The sequence below is a fragment of the Pleurodeles waltl genome, chromosome 4_1, assembly GCF_031143425.1.
Source record: "Pleurodeles waltl isolate 20211129_DDA chromosome 4_1, aPleWal1.hap1.20221129, whole genome shotgun sequence".
Taxonomy (NCBI): Eukaryota; Metazoa; Chordata; class Amphibia; order Caudata; family Salamandridae; genus Pleurodeles; species Pleurodeles waltl.
This window is the reverse complement of record NC_090442.1, coordinates 875,178,891-875,197,293: the sequence shown is the minus strand read 5'-3', so window position 1 is coordinate 875,197,293 and position 18,403 is coordinate 875,178,891.

Here is an 18,403-nt window from a genome sequence, read left to right as displayed (position 1 = left end):
CAGGAGGGGACATTGATTGCTTTCTACATGCTTGGGGGCTGTCTTGACTCGCTCCCCTTCCCTGTTTTCCTGCTTGACTGGCCAGGATCACCCCATTGGCCTATGATTTTATATCTTGCGGCGATTGGTTCCTCTTCCTGCATGTGGGCTTGGACACCCACACCGGAGGAATCAGAAGATCATTCCTGCCCTAGAAGCATATTGCGCTACCAAGGTTCCTGGTGCTGTGGAGGCCGGCTCGCTTTGCCCAGAGAGATGCACCACGTCGTTACCCCTGCCCAGATGTGTGCCTGTCCCCAATTTTCAAGATAAGCCCAGGGGCTCGTGCTTGATCGGCACATCTTGGCGCTCCCGTCCAGCCATGCCTGCACCCTTTCCCCCCGGGTCCTTATTGCCTGCTGGGTTCTATACCCCCTGTCGCTCAGGTTGCCTGTGGACTGCACTGTCATACCCTTGCTACACCTTTGCTATGTCGTAATCAAACCAGAAGCCTTCTCTTTATAGAGGCAGTGACAGGGAAGCAGTCTGAGTTGCATCCCCCACCAGAATTTTCCCTGGATGTTATTCTGCAGGAACTCTGCATGCTTAAGACCTCGTTCTCAGAAGCGGCAGAAAACAGCTGCAAGACCTTGACAAACACACCGAGCATTCATCAAGACATTGCCTCTTTTAATTCCAGGTTGACTATGGCTGAATTCCACCTTAACTAGATCTATGAGAGGATTGCAGCCTCCACTGACTGGGAAGAAGATCACTGACAGCTGTAGTAAAAACTGGTGGAGTTGGAAAACCTATCCGCCACAAAAACGTCCCTCTCTCAGGGGTGCCAGAAAAACTAGAGGGGGTGATATCATGAGATTTCTGGCCCACTTTTTACCTGCCCTGACAAGCTTAGCCTTCACTCATCCCTTGGACTTCCAGAGGGTTCATAGAATCTGTTTATGCCATCAGCCACCCAAGGAACTCTCTAGGCAAATCATCGCCTGCTTTTTGCATCACCAACAGGCCTGGCCAAGTTATCCCGGGGCAAAAAGGCATGGATCCTTTTAAATAACAGACACAAGCTCTTCGTGTCCCAAGACTTTCCCCCTGAAACTCAGGCCAACCTTCAATGCTTTCTTCAAATACGCCCTCGATTTTGACAGCTTGGCATTTGGTATTGCCATCTGGACCCTCTGGTCATGCTGATCACCCATGATAACAAAACAACTGAATTTCTTGATCCTGGCCAGATGGAGGGGTATCTGGAGGTGTTCGTGTTTACAACCATGGACTAGAGCTCCCCAGTGAACTCTTCCAATGCTTCATCACTTTCTAACCACTGGGCCCATTGGAGTTCCCCTCTCAGTAACGCCTGTGCCTGGAGGAGGTACCCAGACATTGGTTGAGGGCCTAAAGATACATTCCCTGCACAAGGGTGTTCACTGTCTGGACAAGTACCAGAACCCCTTGAAGCCCGCAGCTCCTCCATACAAGGCCTCACTCCTGAGCCCCTGCAGGTCAGGTCAGTTTACTCTACTCTATGACACACCACCATCCCCCGTCCAACCCTCTGGCCCTGGGTTCCTACAGTCACCCACCGGCCGTCCACTGTTTGCTGCTTCTTTCGATGACCCACACCAGGGATCTTACACACAGAGGCTGACCCCTCCTGTCACTCACACTACACATCTAATCCTCGGAAAGCCCTGGTCATTGTGCCTCAGTGGCCTACCCTTCCCACTATGGTTAAAAATTAGTTATATCTCCCTGAATGTGGGTCTCCCAACCCTCACCTGTAGTACCTTTTTTCTCCACCTCCTTCCTCCTCTCTTTCCCCATCAACTTCCCCTTCGACTCCTTCTATCTTCACCCTATCCCCTTACTGTGATTTTGCTGAATGTGAATGGCCTCACCCATTATGTGAAATGCCAGATCGTTAGTTATACTCACTTTCTGCATCCCAAAGTTGTTCTTCTGCAAAATACCCACATCTTCGATGAGGAGAGTCAGAAACTTCACAGGGATTGGATGGGACGGGAGTACCATGCCTGAAATGTCCAACGAGGAGTGGGGAAGACCCCGCCTAACAAACTTTATCTTATTGGCGGGTTTGTCATTTGGTTGGTGAAGCATCGGTTGGCTAAGACCCTATGGATATGGTGAAAGCCACACAGTCACTTTGTACTTATAAAGGTCTCCCTCCATGCTCAGGTCTTTCGCATTGGCTCCATTAATATCTGACCCACTCAAAGAAATCCAGATATGTTGCCCTGACTAGGATCTTTCACCAGCAACCCAGAACCAAACTTCTTTCTCCTGGGGGGGACTTGAACATAGTTCCGGACCTCATCATAGATAATTCTACCCAACCACAGCTCTACAGTACCACAGAAAGAGAGTTCCTCAGCAACTTGATGTCAAAATTCTCTGTCTGACTCATGGAGGCTGTTCCATCCCACTGAGAGGGCCTACACCTATACCACTGGAGTGCATGGCACCTGGTCCAGGACAGATTTCTCTCTCATCGGCATGGTCACCTGGTAGATGCCACAATAGTCCCCTCAAGGTTCTCGGATATCAATGTGATCCAACTCCGTTCAGACATAGGAGCCATTCACCTGCCCCCTAGAATTGGTGCCATGACCATTCGTCTGTTTTCCATTTGAAGTCCATTGGGGTAATAGGCAGGGCTGCTCTCTATCCTCCCTTCTGTTTATTTTGGCCCCGGAGCCCTTGGTTATTGAAATCCCAGATTCCCTTGATATACACAGGACCACCCTCCCCAGTGGAGAACACAAATCAACTCTATATGCAGTTGATATTCTGGTCACACTCACCCAACCTGCTGCATATCTGAAAGCCCTCATTTCACTTATTTCACACTTCTCCTCTCTCTCAGTGTATAAGGTAAACTGGAATAAGAGTGAGGCCCTTCCTCTCACTGCATCCATCCTCCTAACGGTCCTTGCAGGCCTTCTTTTCCAGTGGTCCCTGCCTTCCATTCATTTCCTTGGAATAGAGATCATGCCTGGTCTCCACCTAATTGTGAAACGCAACCTGAACCCCCTCCACTCAAGTATTGAGGCTGACATGGTACGCTGGTTACAGCTGGGTCTCTCTCTCTCACTCTCTCTATCTCTGGTGGGCCACACAGGTCCTAAAAATGAATGTGATGCCTTGACTGAACTATGGGCCACATGTACAAAGATCCGGTTTTGCGACTCGCACACTGCGAGTCGCAAAACCGGATTACAACAGTGTCAATGACACTGTCTGTGATTCGCAATGGGGTCGCAAATGACCTACCTCATGAATACTCATGAGGTAGGTCGCAATTTACGACCTCATTGGGGATGGCAGCACTCACAGGGATGGTGGCCTACTGGTGTTAGCAGACCACCATGTCTGTGACTGCTTTTACATAAAACAGTATTTTATTTTGTAAATGCAGCTTGTTTTCCTTCAAGGAAAACAGAATGCATTTTGAATTTTTTTTTTTTTCCGCATGAATTCACAAAGGGGAAGGGGTCCCCTGGGGAGCCCTTCCCTTTTGCGAATGGATTAGCACCAATTTGAAATTGGTACTAACTGCAATTGTTTTGCGACCGCATTCGCGGTCACAAAACAATCATACATACCATTTAGATTCGGTATTAGGAAGGGATGCCCTTGACACGTCCCTTCCTAATACCAAATTGCAAAACCCAAACTGCGATTTAGCAACAAGTTACGGATTCGCAGTTTGGGCTTTGTACATCCTAAAAAGCATTTTTCTAGTTGCAAACATACCGATTCTGCGAATCAGCCCCTTTGTGACTAGTAAAATGCTTCGTACATCTGGTCATATGTGTTTTGTATGCTCCCTCTACACATCCTGAATCACCTGATGGGTGCTTTAGAGAAGACCATAAAAACCTGTCTGTGAGATGGCCAGAAACCACAGCTGAAATTGGATGAGCTATATGCAGCTACTGAACAGGGAGGCCTTTGCTGTCGAACATTTGGTGCAACTGGATGGTGTCGCAGTTGGCGCTCCTCAGACATATTATCCACACCACCGAAAATATGCCCAGCTGGGTTCCACTGGGATCCTCTATACTGGGTCACCTCTGGGGACTTCATCTGTTGCACACGGGGGCTACTTAGTTCCATCGTCTCTCACCTCATTTTGGTGTCTACGCTCAAGACATGACATAAGGCGTACTGGCTGCTGGGGGCCCACCCCACAGTTTACACCCAGGCCCCTCTGTGGTGCAATGCCTCTTTATTGATCAGGGATAGGAGCTCCACTGGTCGGAGTTTGCATCTTTGGGACTGCATCACCTCTCCGATGTAGTCAAGGATGGAGACAAGTCATTTGCTGAAATGGGGGAACCAGTATGGTCATTTTCATTCTGGTTAGGAATTTTTGGGACTATGAATACCTGCAACACTGCCTCCATCAGGCCCTGGGCTCCCCCCCCCCCCACTGGATCTACCCTCCTCCCACAGATGGACTACCTACAGAAATGATGCACTTAAAAGAGATTGTTTTCTGGGCTCTATCAGGTCTTGGCAGACCACCTGTATTCCACCCCTCTGGCTGATCCCTTTGGGAGTGGTGGACAGTACTTGGAGGCAGACTGTGGTGACCTGCTTGCAGGTCATGCTTGCTACCTCAGGGAGGTTCGCCTCACATTCAGTTAATTTAAGGTGCTAAACTGCTGGCACTGGTCATCGCTCCAACTTCAACTTCATAGGTCTGATGTAGGTGTGGTTCCCTGAATGACGACATTGCCCACCGCCTCTGGGACTACCCTGTGGTGATGGCCTATTGATTCTCTATCCCCATGACCATCAGGCAAATGGTGCCTCTCACTGGGAATCTGAAAGTGTTTACATATCTTTGCCCAATGCCCAACCATCAACAATCTCAATGTCTGGCCTCTGCACTGGCTACCATCAAGAACTCTATCATGAGGCATTTGATAACACTTGCCTGTCTGATCCTGGATGTGTGATGTGTGAATTGTTTCAAGTGGCCAGAGCAGATCATTGCCAACTCATTGACCATCACTATAGATTCTTTGAAATGTGGGGACCTTTTCTTCACAACCCCTGACTATCATGCCCCCCCCAGCTGGTTCCTCTTCACCCCCTTGGGTTCAGCACACTCTGATTGACCTCCCATGTCCTTCTGCCATCACATTCTATCATTGTGCCAAACCTGGTACCCACCTCAACCACTGTCCATGGCCTCCTTTGTTCTACTCCCTTGTCCTGCCATTTTTATGCCTTTCCCTTTTACAGGGCTTTTGGAGTGCTGACCCCACTTCTGACTGCTGCAAGACTGAGATCCCCTGCCCCCTCATCTACCTTTCTGCACACTACCCAGTCCTGATGGGGGTTGAACATGTCACAATTCTCCTACCCTACCCTACCTCTCTCTCTCCCCCTTAAAGGCAATCTGAACAATTTTTTTTCTGGATCCCTGTCTCTTTCCCTCTCCTATCCTCTCCCTCTTTCACTCTTTCCCACTGTCCTTTCAAGTCTGCCCCCTGGAATGGCTCTTCTCTCATTCCATCTTCCCACCATCACCCGATCGACCATTCCTGCTGCACTGCTGACCATGTGGCTTGGCAGATCATTCTTGTTTACCCATGCTGCTTCACCCTGATGCTGGATCGAGCCCCTTCGGCATAACTTCTGCCCTCTGCCCAACCATGTGACCTTTCCAGTGCCTCACAAATTGTTCTATTATATCTTGTATTGTGGTTGTGCTTCTGTCCTTAGGCAGGAGGTTATCTATACTCATGCTATGTATCATTCCTGTTTCTTTTATTAAAGAAAGGTTGAAAATGAAAAAAGAATGAATCCTCAGCATATTCTCTTAGTATTTCCTTGGCCTACTCATACTTATATAACATATTTCCCTTATCTGACCTTCGGTACAAGTGGCCATCTTAAACAGGAGTATTATTTTAAGGAGGAATATCATTCAGGACCACTCCAAGTAGTGTCCTGTCTCCGGACACATTATTTTCAGGTCCAGTGTCATGGAGCCCTCTTTCACTGGGTGTGGATCCACAGTCATTGAAATTGTTGTGGGAAAAGGGACAGAAGGTGTGGGCAAAAACACAACCAAGCTCCTGCAAAACCTTGGCCCTATTACATATAGAGCACATTTTCCCTGTTTGACCCACAGTGCACCTTCAAACAGGTGTGTGGTGAACAAATAGGGAAAGTGTGCCCTATTAGGTTGAATGCACTGTCCTCCGGACAGCCACAAACTCCTGTTGACCTGGGGATGAGACATTCAAGTGAAATACTAGTTTTGAAGCAGCCATTCCATATTTCACTGTGTAGGTGGCAATCTGCCTGCACTTTTAACAGGGGACAGAGATCCCCTTGCATGCTGGTGAAGTGAGTGACATATGACCCCATAGCCTTCCTCCAGAGGACTGCCAATAGGTGGTGCACTGTCAGTAGCCCTTCTGAAAGATTCTTTGTGCCCGCGTCAATATTACTGCACAGGTGCAGATATAAAGAGACTTGCTCATTTGCATGTGGCCACATCACCAAATCACGGAGAAGCCTCTTGAGACAAGTGTCTGTGGCCTCTTCTGTAACATGAAAGTGCCCCTGGATGCACAAAGCGGGTGCAAATGCCAGTTGCACCCCCAAGGCACTTCTGTAATATGGCCCCTGGGCAGAGCATACAGTGCTTTCCACAGCTTACCCTACCCTTCTGGCTGCCCTGAGCTTTCAGTCCCTATTGGTTTTCTGGTTAATAGCTTCCACCTGCCCTTAAGAGGAGGGACATGTAATAGGATTATTCCACAAAAACAAGGAAAATTACTGCAAATGTACCAAGTATGCCAATGTATATGTGATTATTCAGGGATAAAAATCATAGTTAACAAATGTTGCTGCAAGGACACCTGACGAAATCAGAGGTTCCAGGACCCAGGTATCCCGGTGCCAAAATGTGACAAATTCATAATGAGTGCTTACGTTCCAAAAGGCATATTAAAGATTTAAATTGGGCATAATGGCATGGCACATACACACTGAAAAGTTAAACAGCAGCCATTTTCTTCTCATTAAAAATTGTGCATTCGCTACATGTAAGTTAACTAATAAAAATTGCAACTTTGAATATTCCAGCACAAAAATGGGAGTCGGTGAGCCTCTTAAACCACTCTTTTAAATTTACAATGATGAAAAACATTAAACTTATGTAACATTTATACTTTGCAGCAGTTTAACAGAGATGCCACTTGTTACAGTCATAAAGGAATGCTGTGTAGAGTTCGGTCAAGAAGAAGTGACAATTTCTGTCAGTATAAATTGGATCATATAGGACAGTTTTCCTGCAACCCATCTCCATCTGCAAACATTAAATTACAATAGCCTTAAAAAAGGAAACATACCTTTCTTCTCCTTCTATTGTTCTTCTGAATGCATCACAGACAAAAGTGCATCAACACCTAGCAGGCCTTCCTGCATGTTTCCCCTATATTTAGAAACTGTGATCTTCCAAAATATGCATTCCTTTATTTTTACAATCATTTATCATTAATGTACACATTACAAATTAAAAAATTAAAATACTGTAGGATCTAACTTTGAATACATTTGATGTGTACAACCATTTCCAAGTATTTAAGATGCCCACATATTCCACTATTGACAGTAAAATGCAGAGTTCTGACAGATTTGCTATACACAATTATGGTGCCTGTTAGAGCTTGGAGTAGTAGGCGAGGTGGGTGAGTACCCACCTCAAATAATAATAGCAATTGTGATCAATTGGGTCTTTGGCTGAGCGGGGTGAATACCCTTCTCAAGAAACAACCATAATCCCTCGAGAGGTGAACCACAAAATTCACTACATTAACTCGTGCCTACCCTCTGCAGCTTGGCAAAAAAGCAGTTAGGCTTAACTTAGAGACAATGTGTAAAGTCTTTATGCAGCAATCAAACAGTAATAAAGTGAAAACAAAGAATATAGAAGTATGGAGTAACTTTCAATAAATAACATATCAGAACGACAAAAATCCAGTTAGTAGAACTGAAGATATGCAATTTCAAAGATTTAGGAAGAAGTAGCACCAAAAAGTGCAACACACCAACTGTGATAATTTGGTCACAGCAGACTAGGAAAAATCCACAAATCCAAGCTGAATGCATTGGAGCACGGCTGAGGTACAGGACCAAGTGTACCTGATTGTAGATGGACTGAGATGCGTTGAGATGCATTGCGCTATTTCAATTCAGAGGAAGCCACCGATCAGGAGCTACAAGCTGATGAAATATGAGGTCATGCATCAAGATATGCCACACTGCATTGGTTCCAATAAGGCCACAGATCAGGACCTGTGTGATCTGTGATGCGAGGTCCTGCATTGAGATGCATTTTTTTGATCAGTTCCGAGGAAGCCGCATGTCAGGAGCTGTGAGGTGTTGCAATGAGAGGTCCTGTGTTGTTCTGCGTTGAGTTGCATCAAGCTGTGTCAGTTCTGAAAGTATTCATATTTATACAAATACAAAACATTTATAAAGCGCGTGGCTACCTCTGAAAAGGCGACCCAGCAGTAGGAGCCTCAGAATAGAGCCTCAGAATACAAGGACAGTAAGACAACAACTAATCGGCATGGTCAGGAGTAGTACATTTTGATGACTGTCAAGGGTCCAGGACTTAGGGGGCACCTATTGGGGACCAGGACTCTCTCAAGTAGAGGCCAGCAGCAGGGCACAAGCAGGTCCAGTTGTGTCTGGACAGCTGAGCAGATGCATGGCAGGTCTCTGGAGTTTATTATGTCCCTGTAACTCAGAAGAGGACGGCAGTCAGCTAACATTGGGGTCACTGGTGATTCTAGGTTAAGGGAGCAGGTCCAGTCCTTCCTCAGGCAGCAGGGCAGCAGGGTAATCCTTCTTCTAGCAGGGCAACATGGCAGTCCTTCTAGCAGCAGGGCAGCAGAGAAGTCCTTTTACTGAGCCTTCATCAGGTCTAGAAGTGATCTGAAGAGTTGTTCTGAGGGTCCAGTATTTAACGTGGTGTCAGCTTTGAATTAAGGGAAACTACCCAACGTCCCCACACATCTGCTTCTAGAATTTCCTTCCTTCCCCTTCCCTGGTTCCAGGATGTCTGGAGTCACAAATGGCTAGCTTGAAGTTCTTTGTGTGTGCTGAGGCAGCTCCTTAGACATTCCAGTGTGTTAGGTAACAGCTCTTCCCCTCAAATCAGGCCAACATTCAGTCCTTCTATGGGATACTATCTAGGAGGAATACACAGAGGACAACTATATCTAATCACGTGACCGAGGTAACAGGTTGCAGGCACCCAATGGTTATAGCAAAAAAATGCCAACTTTCTAAAAGTGGCGTTTTCAGAACTGTGGCCTAAAATCTGACTATAATTAAAGAGGGTTTTAAATTACAATCTGTTATAGATCAAACATGATATTTCTACCTATTCCCAAAACAAGTTTTCACTTATTAAATGTAATAATAAAGTAAACCAAGGTCATCCGATGTAAGAGGTAGGCTTTACAGTAGTAAAAATTATTTTTTCACTGCCAGGACAAGTAAAACTTAAAAGTACATGTCCAACTTTTTTAATACAGTGCACCCTGTCCAATAGGCTGCTGAGATCCTTCCCTAGTGGTGACATATGTATCAAAAAAGAAGATTTAGGCCTGGCAAAAGGTGTAGTTTGCCACATCGAAATGGCAGCTTGAAATTGCACACAGGCTGCAATGGCAGACTTGAGACATGTTTTAAAAAGGCTACTTAAGTGGGTGGTACAATAAGTGAGGCAAGACCCACAAGTAGTATTTAATTTACAGGCCCTGAGTACATGTTGTACCATTTTACAAGGTACTTATAGATAAACTAAATATGGCAATTGGGTGTAAAACAATTATACCAAGTTTAAGGGAGAAAGCATATGCACTTTAGCACTGGCTAGCAGTGGTAAAGTGCATGGATCCTAATACCAACACAAACTAATTCAGTAATACAGGAAGAATGAAGGCAGGAGGTTTGGGGAAAAACACCTCAAAGATGTCAGGTCTAATAACAATCCTTGTCCCGGGGAACCAGAAAAGTCACTAAATCGACCTATGCTTAATCCTCCAATAGCTTGGCACAAAGCAGTCAGGCTTAATTTAGATGGAAGTATGAAATATTTATGCAGTGCTCAAGAGTAAACATGTGAAAACAAAACGTAGGAAAAATCTCAAACAAATTTTGGAAAATAGAGTACATATCATTAAATAAGATGACACTAAAACAACAAAAATCCAATGGTTAGGACCAGAGTTCAGATTTTTTTAAATGCAAAGATCAACATAGTGCCAAAAAGCAATAAGTGCGAATCCACTGTCTTCTTGTTGCGCTTGATCAGGCCAAAGGGCCTGATTAAGGTCTTGACAGTATTACTGCCAATCTGCGGAGAAGGTCCCAAGTACTCTGAAAAGCTGACCGTGTTCTGACTACAGTATTTATATCTATGGCTGTTCAACCACTGCCCACTTTGACAGAGTGTACTCAGTCACACAAGCTGTATCCCACAACCAATGCAGCAGACTTCAATGCTGGCGAGTATTACTCTGTTGCCATTGGGACTGTGGCATTGTGATATATTTAGATAACACATTCATGATGGTGGTGTAACAGCAGTGGTCTCATGCCGACAGGAGTCCGTTGCGTTACCCATTCAGCATTGTACAATGGCTGTGGCTATTGGAAGAATGCTAGCAGCCCACTCCTGATGTATATTAGACAATTTTTAACACCTGCAAAACACACTATAAAGCACACTCCATTTCAGACCATGATCCTTTGCCATTCCACTGCTGACCACCATCTGAGGAGGACTTTGCCACTGATCAGCCACGCTATTTTCTTTTTCTAATTCTCCCTCTGTTTTTTTTCCCTTTTTCTTTCACTTTAGGGGCACCGGTATAATTTGTTGTCACTATGGCATGGAGGAGGAACCCACATTTTACAGATGGAGAATTGACATTATTAGAGTAGAGCCACAACTGTTTGGAGAACAAGTACAAAATACTACCATATCTCAAAAAAGGCAAATGCAGACAGATTAGTCAACAGAGTGAATGTTGTAGCTAAACATCTGTGCACACAGGAAGGACGTAGGAAGAGGTGGAATGACCTGTGGGGGAAAGTCCATTCCCTATCCTCCAAGCATCACCTGGAGGCTCAGTTGACTGGTGGTGGTTCTCCCAGACCCCTTTCAACTCTTTCCCTGGGAGTAGAAGGTCTTGCAGATCCTACATCCTAAAGGCTTGTCTCTGCAAAACAGTAGTGCAATGTGATGTAGCTCAACCTCTCTTTCCTTCCACGTATGCACAAATGGCAAAGCTTTATGTAGTTGTCATTTACCATTTCTTGGTATATATTGAAATGTCATCTGCTGTGTTGATCCAGTATTTTGTCACCTTCTTGATACTTCATTGAACTGATATACTTGCTTGCATCATTCATAGTTTGTGTGTTAAAAGGTTTCCATGCTGATTATAAGTAGCTTTGATTTATAGTTTACTTTGCAGTGCTCATTTGATGATCAGTGCCATTTAATCCAATAAGTTGTGCCATGTTTTTTTTTAGCTGCTAAGCCATGAAATGGCTCAGCTCTCAAATCGTCTCTCTACTGTGTGGAGTTTCATGTCTGATACATGTAATGTACACTTTCTAAATAAAAGTTTGCATTTCAGAACATCTCTCTATCACTGTTACTGAAGTTTGCATCTGTGTACATTGACCTTCATGAGTAAAAAGTAAAAAATCATGCAAAAGCCTAAACATACCATTAATTATATTTCCATTTTTTTTAAGTCGCTTCATTTGTAGCTGAAGATACATTTGAAGTACAACACAGAACTTTAATGTCATTTTTTTGTGATTCATATTGGGACCAAAAGCCAGGGCCAGTGCACTACCATCTGCAGCCAAAGACACCTCCATTCCAGGTCAGGCTCAAGCCTTCAGTAATGATACCACTTCTGTATGTCTGGATGATGAGGGAATGCCTTGTCTATCTGGTCTGTCTGGGCACACTCGGCGCACACTTACACCTCCCATCCCAGCTGCCCTAAAAACTCAGCCAATGTATACCTCTACCTTCTGTGTCTAGAGAAACACAACTCCCATCTTGTGCCCCCAAGTCCTGGCTACTGTTGAGCAACCACCACCGCCTCCAGTGGTGCTGAGACCCAGTGCCTCAAGGGCACATAGTAGTGGAGGTAGGGGTCATGGTAGAGAATCAGTGGACCAGCAAAGTGAGGCCTCTGGTGTCGTAGTTTGGACTCTTGCTCTGAGCAAGACTGCTGGTTTAAGGATGACAATACTTTTGTTTGTAGGCGACTACGCCTTTCCTACAACAAGTCGCAACGGTTGTCCCAACCTTACCGGCTCACTAGCAGCACCTCACCAGAAACACAATAGTAAAAGGTGATTTATGGCAGCCGTTACGCATGGACTCGAGAATAAGATATCTCAGGGAGTGTCGTGGTTAAACGGAGATTACCCTTTTCTCACAGATATATTATGTCTCATACAAACACAGGCAATGACACAGATGCAGTAGAGTTACAATAGTTTTTATTTAACATAGCTGCAATTTGAGATAAGTTGCATGGGCTGCAATGATTAGGATAATGAATAATGCAAGAAACAGAATTGTGAAGACCCCCACCATCTTGCAATATGTAGGAAAAGTATATGAGATGTAATATGCCCTAATACCCTAATGTGAAAAGGCCTAACCTCCTACCTAAAGGAGAGCTGGGTTTGTTAAACCTAATCTGCTAATGCCATGCCCATGAGAGGAGCCCCCAACCCTTGTTACCTTGGAATGAGGTCTCTATCTCAGACTCCGCAGGGACACGAAGACTGGGTTAGCGTCAAGACGACTGCAGCATCGGTATCAGCGATGGTGGCGATGCCCTCTGGTCGGAATCCCTCTGATTATCTGTGTAAAGTGTGATGTATTTATACAGATCTACAAGGACCTCTGACGTAGGTGTGTTCCTAAACAATAGATAACAGACATGCTTGGGACGGCAATTAATATAAACAATCCCTCGCAAGTATAGAGAGGGAAAAATCCCTAAGTGTGAACACCTACTGTTTGTTTGTCTTTGGTGCTTGATTTTGATGCCTTGGCGCGGTGACACTGATAATGTTACCCTTTACAAGTGGCCTATCTATAAACAAGGAAGCAATCTTAGAAGAAATAAATAATTAAATGGGCTAAGACAGAGCAAGCTAAGTAGGTGAAAAGTCACTAGGTGACGGGGGCACAAGTCTGCAAGCAAAAGGCTAAGCTAACTCCTGTTATCCCATTAAAACGAACTAGGATTCACTACACTGGCATCATTGTGACCCAGACCACCATTGACTGAGTCTTGGGAACTCGACAACAGTCCAAAGAATTGATGGGACACTTCCTAACAGAGATCCGTGGCCTTAAGCAGGCGCAGAGAGTGCACATTCTTGAGCTGCAGTTTCACAACTCCAATTTATGCTCCTTGACTGGGGTGATGTTTGACATTTATCATAATATGTGCAGGGCTTTTCCTATACCATCTACCCCTGTCTGTGGTCCTTCAACAACCACAAAATGTGCCTTTCTCAACCACAGACAGGAGGCCCTGTGACAACAGGAAACTACTACAAAAGGGGGAACTCCGCCTTGCATACACTATGCCTGGCGCAGGCATAATGTGGCGCAAATCTGGTGCAGCGATTTTTGAAGTCTAACACCACATTAGGGTAAAAAAAATCTGGGCCATAGTTTCACCCACCATTATGGACATTTCTTTTTTATTCTTGTTCTTTTTCGTTCTGGTTTCAAAGATATTGTACTCATTTTTTTGTTCAAAATAAATGCACATAAAAGAAAGTCAAAGACTGGTATCCTACAATAGGAATAACAACAATAGTGTACATCAAGGCAGTAACAAAAATGTAGGTCACATAACCATTTCAGGAGACTGTGGCAGTATTCCGTGCAATTTCACAACCACCCTTTAGTGGTGTGCTAAAAAATAGTTCTTTCAACTATGAGGAGACACATCAAAAGCATCCTACGCTGAAAATGTAAGATTTGGCCATTGAGGTCAGTATGATATGGCTTGACATATGCATCTTGTTAGAGCAAGTTAAGCAGAACATATTGCCTTGGTGGTAACATCCAACAGAAAGCAGGTCTGATTTAATCTCAAGAAATTCAGAGAAAGTTGTCTCTGTACAGGGTCTGTCCATCCAAAGTGGGAGTCTGTACTAGGATCAACCCATGTTCCCTTTGTACATTCCAAAACCCAACATATCACTGCAAATGTCACACCTTTGAAATGGCCAGATGAAGATGACACGGGGAAGGGAAAATTAATGATTTCACATATTAAATTTGACTCAAATGAGAAGTTAGGAGGACACATACTTAGCACAAGCAAAGTTAATCTATGTCAATAAACACAGTAGTCAATGTAGGGAAACTTTGATTTAAAAACAACTTTGCCCTGGACTTTCCTGAACTGACCATTCCTACCAAATTACCATCACGACTGATATGTTCAGTATGTCACAAGTTGTTCTGACATTGGATGTTATAATACGTAAGGGTACGCTTACACTCTGGTGCAGAAGTGGGCAATGACATCTTGACGTAAGTCAATTCCTTCCTCTTCATCACTGTCATCTTCAATGGGTATTTCAACATCCCCAGTCAGTGGCTCTTCACAGTCTCTATCCTCTGCAATGATTAAGATGTTCCATCTCAGGATGAGGTTGTGCAGCATGCAGCAGGCAACCATGATTTGACATACCTTATCAGGTGAATAGAGGAGGGCTCGACTGGTTTTGTCCAGGGACCGAAATCCTGCCTTCAAGAACCCCAAAAACTCACTCCACTGTGTTCTTCCATAGGCCTCAGTGAAGCAGCTTCCCTTGACATTGTTGGATTCCTCAGCGGTGCCAACAACCATGGTTGGTTAGGAGGTGTTTTCTACATGGAGGCAATAAATTGATAGACTAAAAAAATGTCTACCCATTGCACATTCCGGAAGTAGGATTAAAGCAAATGATCCTCAATTCATATTGTACTTACAAACAAGGAGCATGGTGCTGTTCCATAGTACAAAGGAGTTATGTGTTGACCCTCGAAAGTGGGCACACAATCTTGAGATGTATAAATCCGATAAGCAGACAGTACATCGATGGAATGGAAGTTCTTCCGATTGCGATAGATCTGTTCCCTGCCGTGTGGTGGCACCAAGGCAATATGTGTGCCATCAATTGCTCCAACAGCATGTAGTAGGTCACGCAAATCATATCATTCTCTATTCACAATGGCCAAATCCTGCGCTCTTGGAAACTGGATCAAGCTGTCGATATGTCTTATCTTTGAAACAAAGGACTTCTTGTAGCACACCACTGAAAGCTGGCTATGACATGTCTCCAAATACTGTCAGAGGGTACTGAAAACATATAGTGGCCTCAAAATTAAGTATTGCCATGACTTTCACTGTCGGTGTAATTGCTGTTGTATTCCTACTGTGAGGCAGACTCCAGCTGCTGACACAAATCCAGTATAGTTTGCCTATTTAATCTGATTTTTACTTTTTTTTTATTATGTCTTTTTCCTTCATGGTGGTGAGGTCTGGAAATGGTCTGAACACTTCAGGGCGTCTTCTCCTACCCATCCCTGTGTTCATATGTCTGCATGTAAGGAAGACAAACTCTAACTTAAAATTGTCACATAAGACTTTCACAATCAACACACCTCTTATGTCTTGGTTAGATTATTATTGTGTCACATGTACACAGAATTTTAAAACATTTTTGCAGTTTCAAATCTACATTTTACAAGTCTGACTTTTTTTTACAAATAATATATAAATAATGCATCTCCAATGTATTATTTGCACATGCCGTCAACGGAAGTATAACATACACTGTGGCACTATCAATGTCAAACACAGTAAAGGTTCGCTTTTAAATGTGTCATATTTTGAAAGAAGCAGTGTTGTAAGTATCTGAGATTGGTAAAGTAGCCATCATTTTGAGTGCTTGTGATGCACAAACAATTTAAAAATGCAGTTTTACATTGTTAGAAATTGGGTTTTTGGTTGCCAGTCAGGTTACGCCCTGTCCAAGCAAGGACCCTCACTCTAGTCAGGGTAAAAGAGAATCACTCACAGCTAACCTCTGCTTACCCCCTTGGTAGCTTGGCACGAGCAGTAGGCTTAACTTCAGAGTGCTAGGTGTAAAGTATTTTTTCCAACACACTCAGTAACTTAATGAAAACACTACAAAATGACACAACAGAGGTTTAGAAACATAGAAAATATGTATCTAAACAAAACAAGACAAAAATGACAAAAATCCACAATACACAAGTCAAGTTATCAATTAAGATCCAAAAAGAGTATTCATGTAATTTTAAACACACACTAATGCTGTTAGCGTGAAAATGTACCTTGGGTGCGTCAAAATTAACCCCGCAGGGTGATTGTGCATCAAAAAGGGCTTGTGATGCGTCAATTTCACTCACAAGCAAGGCCTCGTTTTTCCTTTACTCGGGTCAGCGTGCATCATTTCTTATCTCCGCAGGAGAGCGATGCGCCGATCCGGTCAGCACTCTCGGGTCCAGGCAGACCTTGCATTTTTTTTACATGCCCAGCGGTGTTTGCATCAGAAATTCTGCCGCACAATGGTCCAAAAACCACACAGCGCGGGTTGCGATCTCACCAGCCTCCATCAGCAATGCTGCACGTCATTTCCCCAGCTCCGGGCATCAATCTTACAGTCGCGCTGCAGGTGAGTGTCGATTTTCAGCCGCAAAGCCGGCAGCGTGCCGATTTTTCAGCCACAGTTCGGAGTCACGTTGATATTTTCCCCGCACGGCGGTCAGTGTGTGGATTTCTCACTCTTGGGCTGCCAGCTTCTACTTTCAGGGTCCCAGGAACTCGATGGGCACCACTTGACAGAGTAGGAGTCTCTCCAGAGACTCCAGGTGCTGGCAGAGAGAAGTCTTTGCTGTCCCTGAGACTTCAAACAACAGGAGGCAAGCTCTAAATCAAGCCCTTGAAGAGTTCTTCACAAGAAGTAAGGCAACACAAAGTCCTGTCTTTGTCCTGTAGCACAGGCAGAAGCAGCAACTGCAGGAGGGCTCCACAAAGCACAGTAACAGGCAGGGCCACTCTTCTTCCTCAACTCCCGCTCTTCTCCAGGCAGAGGTTCCTCTTGGTTTTCAGAAGTGTTTTAAAGTCTGTGGTTTTAGGTGCCCTTCTTATACCCGTTTTGCCCTTTGAAGTAGGCTTACTTCAAAGGAAAGTCTCTCTTGATTGTGAAATCCTGCCTTGCCCAGTCCAGGCCACAGACACACACCAGGGGCTTGGAGACTGCATTGTGTGAGGGCAGGCACAGACCTTTCAGGTGTGAGTGACCACTCCTCTCCTCCGTCCTAGCACAGATGGCTTATCAGGAAATGCAGACTACACCCCAGCTCCCTTTGTGTCACTGTCTAGTTAGAGGTGCAACCAGCCCAACTGTCAAACTGACCGAGATAGGGAATCCACAAACAAGCAGAGTCACAGAAATAGTTTAAGCAAGCAAATGCTCTCTTTCTAAAAGTGGCATTTTCAAACACCCAATCTTAAAACCAACTTTACTAAAAGATGTATTTTTAAATTGCGAGCTCAGAGACCCCAAACTCCACATGTCTATCCACTCCCAAAGGGAATCTACACTTTAATCATATTTAAAGGTAGCCCCTATGTTAAACTATGAGAGGGACAGGCCTTGCAACAGTGAAAAATGAATTTGGCAATATTTCACTGTCAGGACATATAAAACACATTATTATATATCCTACCTTAACCATACACTGCATCCTGCCCTTGGGGCTACCTAGGGCCAACCTTAGAGGTGCCTTACATGTAAGAAAAGTGAATGTTTAGGCTTAGCAAGTGGGTACACTTGCCAAGTCGAATTTACAGTTAAAACTGCACACACAGACACTGCAGTGGCAGGTTTGAGACATGATTACAGAGCTACTTAGGTGGGTGGCACAACCAGTGCTGCAGGCCCACTACTAGCATTTGGTTTACAGGCCCTAGGCACCTCTAGTAAATCAAATATGCCAATCATGGATGAAGCAATTACATATATATTTTGTATAGGAGCACTTGCACTTTAGCACTGGTTAGCAGTGGTAAAGTGCCCAGAGTAACAAAAACAACAAAAACAGAGTCCAGCACACATCAACAACCTGGGAAACAGAGGCAAAAAGTTAAGGGAGACTACGCCAAGGATGAAAAGCCTAACACACATCCTAAAACTTCTGGAGCTTGACCTTACCATCAGGACATTGGCTATGCGACAGCCATCTGCAGAAGTTGACCACACA